Here is a 12,807-nt window from a genome sequence, read left to right on the forward strand (position 1 = left end):
CTGGGAATTAAGTAGCAGAGAAAAAAAATTCCGAAATTTCTGAACTCTTTTTATGCATCAGCAACCAAAATTCATGGGACTGTAGTACTATAGAGTTCAAAAGCTTTTCTGGTGCTATTTTTAACTGTCTCCAAGGAGAAAATAAATGCTGACAGCACCCCAACCCTGAGAAAGTGTCCTGAATTTATTCGCTGTTCTGAAAATTGTCAGGAAATTTTCCACCTCTACACACCTCACAGTGAAGCTGGTAGTCCTTCAAGATGGAATCCCTAGTCCAGTTAAGATAATTCCCCCTCCTTTTCCCTTGCCAGGATGTTTTCCTCCTAAGAGATGTACTTTAAAAAAAAAAAGCTTTACAAAATTCAGTACGTCCCAGATGAGCACTGACACTCTCTGGGATACTATCTAGGATAGAAAAAAAGCTTTCAAAATCAAGAGGGAAAATGAGAATGAACTACTAGAATGAAGGCTTTTTAGCTGATTGAGAAGTCTGCTGGACCTGGAGAAATTTTAAAGCGAAAATAAAAAAAAAAGTGATAAAAGACATTTAAATTCTCACACATAGCTATGGACATTAGAGGGGAAGTTGTGAAGACATTAAGGTCAGTAAAAACTGCTAAATTATTCAGTGTGGTGTTACGGGTCCCAATTCAGCTGCCCCAAATAACAGTGAACAGCTCCCAGCCCTCATTGCATAGTGAGGGCAAGGAGGTGCTGTCTATCACCATGACTGCCACACTCAAAGGTCCAAACGTAAATCACCATCACATTATCTGGTACTGAGTGGAAGATGCATCAACAGGGATTAACAGTGTAAACATCCTAGAAACACTTTAGAAATACATGAGAAAAGAAGCCCAAGTGCAAGGAAGTTCTTCAGATTTGCTCAGGGCAGTGGGAGAGCTGATAGAAAGCAGAAAGGTTGACTGACCCTGCGCACCACAGCCAAGATGACCACACAGAGCAAGCTAAAATAAACTAAAATATGGTCGTCTAACAGACTGGTCCAAACTAAAAATCATGTCTCAGCAGAAGCTGTTTATAGGCTGCCTCTTACCTGGAGCCTTTGAAAGGGATGTAAAACAGAGTGGAACAGGGTGTGGTCCGTGACCTTAAGTTGTAAATGTGAAAACAACTTCTCTGCTCTTTCTGAAGGCTATGAACACACATGTGCATAAAATTATAATTATGTATGCAGGTGTATGCAGGTGATCAACAACAACAACCAGCACATCTGTGTTCAAAGGGAGCCAGCATGACATGCAATCTTTCCAGGCTCTCAGCTGCAGCAAGGATTTACCCAATGACTTTGTCAAAGAAGCAGTGACTTTAAACCAGAAACCATCTGTTCCATTTTTTGGGAGACAATGGAGGAGGCTCTTGGCCTCCATTGAGAACAGATCTTACTTTCTAAAGTGGTGCAATTTCACATTAAATCATGTAAAGAGATCGGTGAATGGAATTTTATTTTGTCAAATTGCTTTGAGTTCCAGTGGCAAATCTTTTTATGGACAGCTGCTCTTCAAAACTATTGAATTAAAGTTGGCATTTTGCCTGGGGTCAAATATGTATTAATATAACCCAGAAGTACATGACCTTATCTACCAAGGTGCTTTTGAATTTTCATCATTGTAGATGAGAGCTAATTTTGCTTTGCATTCAATACTAGAACTTCTGTGTTCAGATTACAGAATAATTTTCCTGGCAGATTAAATTGCCATTTTATTACTTGACAAGCAAAATAAATGGATTGTTAATTAGGATTATTATTAAGAATTTTATTTTGTCCTTTGAATTTTGATTATCTGGTCCACTGACTTTCTCCATCACATCAGCCCAGTGTCAGTAACTGCAAATGGAAATCAGTGCATAAACCAGCTCTATTCTCCCTATTCTCTACTTTGCATCATTTTTGCCTCACAACAGGGGTTCACACTAATCATGAGCAGTGTAATTTCTGTCAGTCTTGTTGTAGTCGTGCCTGTCATCCTCTTTTCAGCTCTCCATGTCTGAGCATGCACACCTAGAGTCAAGCAATGCACATCCAGTTGAGTTCCTTCTCTAATGTACGTTGAATTGCTGGAGCAATTGTTAAGTCAATAAGGGAGAGAGAGAAAGGAAAAGAAAGATATCCTTCTTTTGGCCTCTGGCTGGAAAATTTTAGTGGGCCCATTACCCCAGCAGTATTAGGTAAGGGTAGATTCAGACATGATTATTGTAGTTATCCATCCCCTTCAGCTGTGAATTCTGCCCCTAGAGCAGCCTGAGAGCTGAGTTACTGAGCACGGCATGGCTTCCTTTCAGCACTCCCTGAGGAAATGATTCCATGTGGCTGCCATGCTGCTGGGATGAGACCACTGCCAGCGTCAAAGCTGGCTGGCTGCACATTGCTGTGGTCCTGTCTGCAACCTGCAACACTCAAATCCATGGCTGTAGGGCTGAATGACACCCCCCTGATGATATCAAACAGCTAAGAGCCATTTTAACAGGATTCCTGGGGGTTCCCTTGTGCAGAGGGGAGTACTGGGAAACAGCGACCAAAGGGCATGATTTATGCCATCCCATGCTGGTGACTAAGTCTGAGGTGGCTTTTCTGAAACAAAACACTCCCAGGACACTCTTTCAATGATGATGGAGGCCAGCACTTGTACTTGCTAGAAGAACACTAATGATCAGTGCCAGCATAACCAACCTCCAGGCAGCTACAGGAACAGCATGGTGCCTTCAAACTGCTTCTCTTTTTCTGAGGATAAGCTGCTGTAGCAGCTCTTATGTCTAGTGGTAATAAGGATACAAAACCGGTTAGAGATTTCAAAGTGTCTGAAGAACAAAAAAATATTCTCAGACTGCACAATGTGAAGAAATAGCGTGGCCATGGTGTTACATATTCTATGTCCCAAACCTGTGCTGATTGAACATGTCACCAGGAGAGCTGCCTTTCTTCTGTCTACAGCAGTGTCTGAGTGGAATGTCAGGAATAATCTGTTGGCTTTGTGGCCTATATGCCCACCAACTTTACATTAATTCTGGACTGCCAAAGCTTGTGTTGAAAATCAGATAGTAATTTTAAAATCATCACCCAGAAAAGGGAAAATGTTACACAGAGTCTTCCAGCTCAGGAAAAGACTCCCTTGTTTGAAAGACCTCAGCCAGTGCTAGGATTTTGCAACAACATTAAAGCAGCTTTGCAGAAAAGAGAAATGGATCATCAGGAATTTGGTCTGTAAATCTATCATTCTTAAGTCAAATTCTTGTCACAAATGTCACCGGGACCACAGGTCTTGGGTCATTTCATCTTGAAGGACCAAACAGCAAGGAAGGGCATGGCATCTGTGTGAGTCTGAGACTTCTCTGCAGGACCTTTATTTATGGAAACCGGTTTTAAACGAGCCCAAATTGAACTCAACGACTCTCGCCAACTTCAACAGCACTTTTTAATGACTTAAACTGGCTGGAGCAGCTGGTGAGACATCTTGCTCTGCTCAGAGAAGCTGAGGTTAATTCAGGGAGCACATGTGGGTGGCACATGTAAAATGTACAAATTTATCCCCACAGTGTAACATAATTTACACATTTAAACCAGGGCAGCTGACAACTCTGAGGCGGGGAATATCTGTATGTATGAAATAGTGAAACACTGCATTAGATGAAAGGGGATTGGACAACCCCTGCATGTCTTGCTGCCTCAGAGTCACCCAGAAAAGTGTATAGGAGTAACAAAACTTCTTACAGCTGTTTCAAATTGGCAGTCACTCTTGTTAGACTGCTATACTTTACTACACCACCACATGCATTCTCCAGATTCACCCAGGCTGTCGCTGAAAGAGCAAATAATTAAGGAAAGCACAAATTAAGCAAAGGGTGAAATATATTAGTGAGGCTACTGATGTTGCAATTATGAAAAAAAAATTAAAAAAAATAAAGTATTGGCTCAAAGGCCATTTGCAGCTCATGAGGTATAAATGTTTGCTCATTCCTGATTGCAGAACAACACATGACACTTTTCAGCCATCTCTGCCACAAAAAACATCTCTGGGAATTTGCACAGTTTCAGTGTGGCAGTGTCCCTCTTCATAGCCTAGATATTTAAAAATGAACCACTGTTTTCCCAGTTAGGAGCAGCTGGCTTAGAAACATGTTCCTTAATTAGCAGCTTCTCCCCAGGGATATTTACTCAGTAAATTTACTCTCCATTGGAAGTGCTGCTGGTGATTTTAAGAACAGAGCCCATCTCTTCAGTGTCCAGTGGCATTTAACTAAGAAAGTACTTGCATTTATTTAGAGGGTGGCTCTTGCTATTTGTTTTGCATGGGAAAAACAAAGAGAAAAACTGTTGAACATGTTTTCTGATATCACTACTCAGCCATTACACTTGCTTAGACATGACTGTTCCATACGGTTTAAAAGAAAAATCCACCACTCAATTTTTTGCAGTCCCTTCCTGTAATTAAAAAAAAAAAATAGGAGACTATTTGAATGCTTCTCACTCAAAGTTTGAGACATTCAGGACTCAAGGATCATATTGAGGCCATCCTCTGTTTAAGAAAAAAAAAACAAACCAAAAACAAAAACAACACTTACTCGTCACATTGCATTTCTTCAACTTAGAAAAAAACACACACAGCAAAAGGAGCCTATCTGGAGGCCCATGACCTCAGTTCACTCTACAATCCTGCTAGACAGCTGGACCCAGATTGAGATTGTCACTTAAACATCAATAAATGTAGCTGGTTCCCTTACGTGACTGAGAAATGTGTTTAACCTTCACAGACATCTCATTCCCACCAGCTGCCAGTTGGCTGAACACAGACTGACCAGCAATTAACAAGGAATGGGCAGATGCTTCTTGCTTCAAAGGTAGAAAATATAGCAAAATCTAAAAAATTACCCAGAGGACCACAGTCAGAGAGCTCATGATGCACACACTGAGTGGCCTAAACACAGAGCTTATTACAGTGATTTTAAGGGGACCTCTTATCTGAACAAAACAGCTCATGCACATGGTGATGTGGCTAGGTCTAAAATGGGAATAGGGATAACCCATGGGTGTGGGAAAATAATACAAATAATGTTCCTCCAGTTCAGCTCATAGGTAATCATACACAGTGGTGCTTTTATGTACCCTGGAGGTAACAGACAGAGCACTGCCACAATTTGGGATCTACCAGCTTGATGGTTGCTGACAAACATCTTCCTTCTTTATGCCACAGTTTATCCACTGGTAAAATACATGAATGTTCATCTGTGGGAAAATGCCATGAAGCCTCTCAGGCAGGAGCAATTTAAAAAAACCATTATTAGTCATTATCATTAGCTCTACATTCCTAGGTATTTCTTTTTGGTGAAGGAAGTGTTTACGGTTTCTTTTACAAAGTGATGCAACATTAACTACCTTTTTTTTCCCTGAAGGTGGTTGAATATAAAGATGAAAAAGAGAACTGAGGGTTTCAGTTGCAGGTAAATCTCTCTGAAACCACCTGCTTTCTGATCGTAAGGTTTATTATAGTAAATTTTAAACTATACCTTTTCTAAAGACTCTGAAATTTTAAACCACTTTCACTTTAAGACCCTTCATTAACAAAGGCTACCACAGAATCATAGAATGGTTTGGATCGAAAAGGACCTAAAGATCACATGGATTCAAACTTCCTTGCCAAGGAGAGGGACATGGGAAGGGACACCTTTCATTAGATCAGGTTGTTCAAAGTTGCATCCAACCTGGTCCTGTACACTTCCAGAGATGGTTATCCAAAAATTCCCTGGGCAACCCATTCCATGGCCTCAGTGCCCTCACAGTGAATTTCTTCCTAAAATCAAATGTCAACACACCCTCTTTCAGTTTGAAGTCAAACCCCCTTGTCCTGTTACTCCATACCCTGCTAATATGTCCCTCTCCAGCTTTCTTGCCCCCCTCTAAGTACTGGAAGGGCTCTAAGTGTCCTCAGAGCCTTTTCTTCTCCAGGCTGAACCCCAACTCTCTCAGCCTGTCTGCACAGGAAAGCTGCTTCAGCCATCTGACCATTTTTGTAGCCCTCTGGACTTGCTCTACCAGGACCAGGTGCTCCTTAAGCTGGGAGCCCAGAGCTGTTCGAGTGCTCCAGGTGGGATGTCACTACGGTGGAGCAGAGGGGGAAAATTCCCTCCCTCAGCTTGCTGACCACACTGCTTTGGATACAGGGACCATGCAGGGTCTGGCTGGCTTTTCATCTTGTGAGATCACGCTGCCAGATCATGTTGAGCTTCTCATTAACCAAAGCACCCAAGTCTTTTTCCCCAGGGCTGGCCTCAACCCATTCCATATCCAGCCTATACATGTGCTTGGGATTGCTCAGTCATGTTCAGGACCTTGCACTTAGCCTTGCTGAACTTCATGATGTGCAGCCTCTGTGTCATACCTGATACTCATATCTCTGCTGAAGTCTCCCTTTCTGTCTTTAAACACACACTGGATGCCAATTGTCTCACACACATTCAGGAAGCCCCATGGTTTACTCACCTTTGTATGAAGAAGAATCTTTCCAGGTTTCCATCTCCCTCTATACATTTTACTGAAGACTTGCAGAGTAGCCAGGATGGCAGGAAGAGTTTTTATTCTTTACCCAGTGATTGGAATACAAAGTATCATCCTATGAATTTTATTCCAAAAGTTCAGCCTTGCTTTGCAAATTATGCAACATCATTAATGCTGTGTGAACAGCTCTTGGGAAAAAACAACCAGACCTGTTGTTGTGATACCCTGAGAAAGTCATCCCAGCCTGCCCTCACAGTGATTCTGGCTCACAGTTTCCATTTTTCCTAATATCTTTTAACCATTCTTCTTTCCATTTTGGCAGTAGAGATGCCTGTTCAAGCAAGGACTCGTGTCATGCCGACCTAACAAATAGCCATTATGTTCAGCAATGAGAACACAGAAAAAAGATGGTATGAACAGGAAAAAAAGAAGCAATTTGAGCACTGCATGAGGCCTGAGCAGAAGAGCGAGCAATAATCTTTTAGACAAAACTACTGAGAAGTAATCATATGCTTCTTCTAAAATGTCCTTTTCATTCTTAACTCATAATACTTCAGCACAGAACTTTGTGGATTAATGGCTTTCTGAGGTTAATGATGCCTGTTTGTGTTGAGCTCTAGAGGAACTGCCTGGCTGATCAGGAATCTCTGGAAAATTTTCTGCTCCTCTGATCAGCAAGTCAATATCTAAGGATTGCCTGTTTCATGGGTTATGCCAGTCTCTGTGAATGGAAATGTTGGATCCTTTAGTAAGTGACCTCCTGATTACAACAACCTTTCAAAAACTAGCTGCAACCACTGGGATACAAAGAACTGACTCATGTTCTTAAGTCATCTAATGGGAAAAATTAGAGGAAGAATGAATAATTTACCTAGTAAAAATCCTTTTGTAAGAGTCATATAATAGTAGAATTGTAATGACTTTTCTCTAGTAAAACATATGCTTACACATATTAACTTCCAGTAATCTACCTTCAAATGCATACTTTTGTGATTTTTCACAAAAACCATGGAATGGCTGAATTTGTAAGGGATCTCTGGAGGACATGATGTCCATCCCTGTCCCACTAAAAAGACTCTTCAAGGGCAGGTCAGCTGCCTAGGGCCATGTCCAGATAGCTTTTGAATACCTCCAAGGATGGAGACTGCACAATTCTCTAGACATGACGTGCCAGTACTCAGTCACTCTCATGATAAAAGTCTCATGTTTTGATTTGCCTTTTGAGTGGCCTTGCAATGACATCTTCCAGTTCTCTCAGCACTTGTGGGTGCACCCCACCAGAGCCCATGGATTTACAGTTGGCTTAATGCCCATTCCCAGGTCTGAGCCTCTTTCACCAAGTGTACATCTACCTTGCTCCAGACTTTTGCCTGCAGTTCCCAAAGGCCACTCTCACTTGTAAAAACTAAGACATAAACAGCCAATTCCACCAAGAAAGGCAAGAAGGAAGGAATCACCTTTTCATGATGCAGACAGGATAACTCATATCCTGATACTATATGGAAAAATTAACATGTTAATAGGGATACCACATACAAGACAGAGGAGGAGATTTGTTTGGACCCAGACTCAGTCTTCCAAGTATTCGGCTCTCTGTTTTGTACACCTACACTGCTCCAAGGCAGCACTTAAATCAACGGTTCTGCTGGACTACAGTGCTTACTACACAGCTCAGTCCGTCCACAACACAGACAATCTTAAATTAAAAGTAACTGAAAATCGACACCTATCAATTTTCAAGGCTAAAGCTTTCAATAAAAGGAGTTCTGAAATACTCCTCTTTCAGAAATACTGAAGAGCACATATATATACATATACATACACACAATATATGGAGCATCTATTCAGACAGGACCCTCTGCCCTTCCTCTCATTCCTTTCAGGACAGTTCCAGGAAAATCCAACAATAAAAATGACTTATCAGGTGGAAAATGTGAACTAGGGACTCAAGTCTTCTGGGAGATAAAAACCTCCTATAAGCAAATGGGAACACAGGTTTTCTTCCCAGCTGATTATCTTCAGTCAGTGGTCTGGAGTTTTATGCCAGACAGCAGTAAGTTCAAAGTCAGTCTGCATACAGCTAGGGCACAGATCAATTATTCAGACTGTTCAACCTTTCCTGTTCTATGTCATCAAGTTACAGTTCCCTTGTTTTCCCTTGTGGGTCGCCAGAACATCTATTGGCCCTCCAGTATGGCAAAATAGTCTTCATGAGTACAAACATGTCCATGAATTCAGCTAATGAGACAGATCTTTCAGTTTTCTCCTCTTGGAAAGCAGAGATAGAGATCTGCCAGAGTCCTTGGCTGAATTTTATGGCAGCTTCTTCTTTCAAGATAGTTTTGCACACTTAGAAATTTAAAGTGCCATATGCTAACACAAACAGAAGACAGAATTGGGTTTGGGTGCCAAGACCACCCTTTCTTCAAAGACTTTTTAGTACTGGATTTGACATGAAAAGTCTAATCAGCACTCATATTTTCTGTGAAGTGTGCTTACAGCGAAGAAACATCTAAGTGACCAGAGTGATTTCTTACAACAGAAGTCTCTCTCTTTAGATAAATAAGCTGACAGATCTCCTGTCACCCCAACCCTGCCCACTCATGGTACCAAAGCCAGCTTTCCATTTAAGGCAGCTGGGGTAAATTTCTTTTATATTCATCATCTCTGATCAAACTGTCTCTGGTCCCTCACTCAGTAAATACCATAAGATTTCAGGGGCCAACTGCAACAGTTCCTTGAAATTATATTTAGAAGACATACATGCTATCTGCCACATAATGGCTGTGAACCAGAGCTAGACTGGGAACAATCCTCACTCACAGTCACTTTTCTCCTCCACAAAGCTGTCTCCCACACTTCCTAACGTGACTTTCTTTCCTGCTCCTGATGTGTTAAAAGTAACTATACCTGAACCTTGTCACCATTTCCCACTTCAGTCACACAAACTGCGCAGGTTGTTCAATGCCTGCTGCAAGTCTGTAAGGCACAAGGTGTTCTCAAAAGAGAAGACAACTGCATGAGCAATAGAGCAGTCGAGAGGGTCTTTCTGAAGCAGTTAGTTAATGTCCCAAAACTAAGACAGGAAAGAAAGTAAGTAAGGAAAAGGAACTAGAAGAATCACACTCTGAAATCCACCCAAGTCCTATTTCCCATTTTAGTTTTGACCCATTAAACTTCAGAGTGTACAGCGTGAACAGGATCAAAAGATTCCTTGCCTCAAAGACTGAACTGGATTTTTTGCATCACTTTTCCACTGAGTGAGAAAAGCTTTGCTAAGTGGAGATGCAGCTCAACATACTTGAAGGCAAAAACAATAAGGGGAATTTACATGCTTTCATTAGAAAAGCTGTTTCTGACTCAGAGACAGGAGGAGATTACAGGAGATTAGGAGTTTATAAGAAAAAATGAATCAGTAGTTTCTCACTGACAATATTTGTTTCTTTTCTTTTTTAGAGTGTTAGCTTAGCTTACCTCCATTACACATTGTGATTCCTTTTCCTATTCACTTCAAATATCAGCTGATTTCAATACTTTCTAGGTCAGGGAAGTGGAGCTGATATAAATCCTGCTACTGTATGCTGAGTATCAGAGACTTAAGAATTACTTGAGATGTTTTCATTTGTACTGCTGTTTTTAACTGTGCCTTTTTCCTTGTCTTTAATTTTCCTATGCAAAATCAGAGTCTTGTTTTCCAAAAGAAATGGAGAACACAGCTCAGTGTGATGGCAATAGATGCTGGAAAGGTGGAAAAAGAAAAAAAAAAGGACTCAAATTGTTTAATTTCTTATGAAATTAGATGATAAATACAGATAATTTTGCAATCACTCAGGAACAGTTTGAGATTCTATCTTTCTTCTTTGATGCTAGCTATCTGATTTTTTTCTAGATTAGGAATCATATTGTTTCCATGGAGAAAAACAACAAAACTGAAAATCAAAGACTTGTTAAAACATTTTCTAGACAATATATTTAATCATATTCATATTGCATTTGATTATTTGCAGGGGGGTAGGAAAAATAAAGAAAGGAGAAATAAAGTTTATTTCAACATTCTTTCTTTTAACACTTTTCTCTCCCATCATTTATTGCCTTTAGGCAGCAAGGCAAAGATAATATTTCAAAGGTATTGGTTACTTTGTGAAATCATATAACTGCAAAAATGTACAGTGAAAAGCTAGCTAGGGAAAGAAAAAAAAATACTCTTTTCTTGGTAGCATCTTCCCATGATATGGATAATTTCTGTGGATTGACACACTGAGAAGACTAATTAGAAATGTTTACCCATTTTCTGTAGCTTAGTAACAAGCACTATAATTTGAATTTCTACAGAGAGAGATATTAAAAATGCCAATCATTACAGTACTGCTAATCTCTTGGATGTGGGGCCAATGGGACAATGCACACCCAGCCATATATGTGTACATGTGTATGTATATGTACACATACACCCATCTATACACAACACATACATATATATATATATATATGTAGCTGTAATTTAAAAATCCATGAAAGATTGGAGAGGAAAGGAAGATGCTCTCATATGTATATAATTTTCAAATCACATGCGTGATTTCAAGGTATCAGTATTAACTCATGGAGGAAACAATCCCTAAGTCATCTTTAAAGCCATCAGCTTCTGAAACCTTACCTGTAAACTTCTAAGACATGAGCCCATTGATCAGAGGTAAGAACAAACTCTGTGGTAATGGAATATGTTCTATAGGTGGAAACTTCTTCTAAGTATTATATATATAAAAATTTACTGAAATCAATAGGTTTTAGAGAATATTTCACACCTGACTGAATTAGACCATAGCTGCCTGTACAAGTTCACTTTCATATAAGACATTTTAGTATACTTTAATTATGAATAATCCTTGCAAATAGTTTTACTTCTTTAATGTCAAATATTTAACATGAGATGTCAGAATTAGGAAAAACATTCTTCTTGTAGTTACTTTTACTAACTAATATTTTGCCTAGTGATTTTGTGTATAATAGAAAAGAGACTAACGGAATAATATGAGTAGTAGCTTCAAAAATAGTTACAAAAGGTGAAGTATTAAATTATACACAGACTGTTTCTACATATTTTTTTAACAAGTGGAAAGAGACTTGGGATTATGGTAAGGAGTATTACTCTAGAGTTTGTTCATCTCCTAAGTGAGAATGCCCATTCCCATTTCTCTAGCAGCCTAACCTTTATTTAACCAATCAGCTATCCAGCAGGGACCTGCTCATGTCCTACTACACAGTCAAACTCAGCAAGATTCCTTGAAAGTGAGCCAGTAAGAGAGAAGGAATCACACTCACTTTTAATGCTACAAAGAACATTGATATTCATAGTCCAGTAACTTTATGGCAAGCATAAACCTCTTGGAGGAAGAAAGAGTAACATATCTGAACACTATTTTCATTGGAATAATTTCAATTCCAACAAGACTAAAAAGTAAAAGGACATGAAATTTAACGAATTATTCCATTTGGGACAAAAGGCAGAGAATATACATGACTGAAATTACTGTCTTGTAAAAATGTCACAGAAGCATGCACTGAGTAATCCTGAAGGAGACTTTCAGGAGTTAACAAAGGTCAGCTAGTTATTTTAATCATTCTTTGCATATAGTGTTACACTTTATAGACCAGAATTTTGGAGCTTGATGTCTCACCAACCTTCTAAACAACTGTTACCACCATACTACAAGTGAATAAAAAGAGGTGCAGATCTGAGAAAAGCACCATGGTTTGTACTGCCTGACAGTGCCAAGACCTGCTCCACCTAATTTCCACATGTACTGAGTGCCTGTTTCCATCTAAGTCAAAGGGAAATGATAGGACATTTGCAGCTGACAAAATGAAAGGTCATTTTCATTGTCTCAAGCTGTGCTCCTACAGGACATCCTCATGCCTTGGTCCCAACCCCAAGCACCATTAGAGACCCCCCTCTAGAGCTCCACAATTACAGGTTGCTTATAGAGTATTCCATCAATAGAAGTCAATTGACTCATATTTTTAAGGTAATTTCAGACTGCTCTGACAGCAATAAAGGTGATTTAAATGGATATTACATTGTGATTAACTTTAGAGCTATTTCCGATTGCCTGAGTGGCATCAAGAGACCTGAGTGTAACTGAGAAGCAGATTCCAAGGTTTTATCACAGCAGGGGCTAACCTCCATAACCCTGGAGTTACACACTAGAATATTCATATACCTGAAAATCATAAACACATATCTATAGGAGCAAATTAAAGATGGAAATCTGGGACTGGGCAGGAGAGGGTTAGGGTCA

At 39.8% G+C, this 12,807-nt stretch overlaps 1 protein-coding gene across 1 annotated transcript in view; it reads right to left on the reverse strand.

The window, feature by feature from the left end:
* CNTNAP5 (contactin associated protein family member 5) overlaps positions 1 to 12,807 on the reverse strand; it is a 273,862-nt gene that overhangs the window by 25,535 nt on the left and 235,520 nt on the right. The gene's annotated exons all lie outside the window — the stretch shown is intronic.

The sequence above is a fragment of the Passer domesticus genome, chromosome 10 (genome assembly GCF_036417665.1).
Source record: "Passer domesticus isolate bPasDom1 chromosome 10, bPasDom1.hap1, whole genome shotgun sequence".
NCBI classification, from domain to species: domain Eukaryota; kingdom Metazoa; phylum Chordata; class Aves; order Passeriformes; family Passeridae; genus Passer; species Passer domesticus.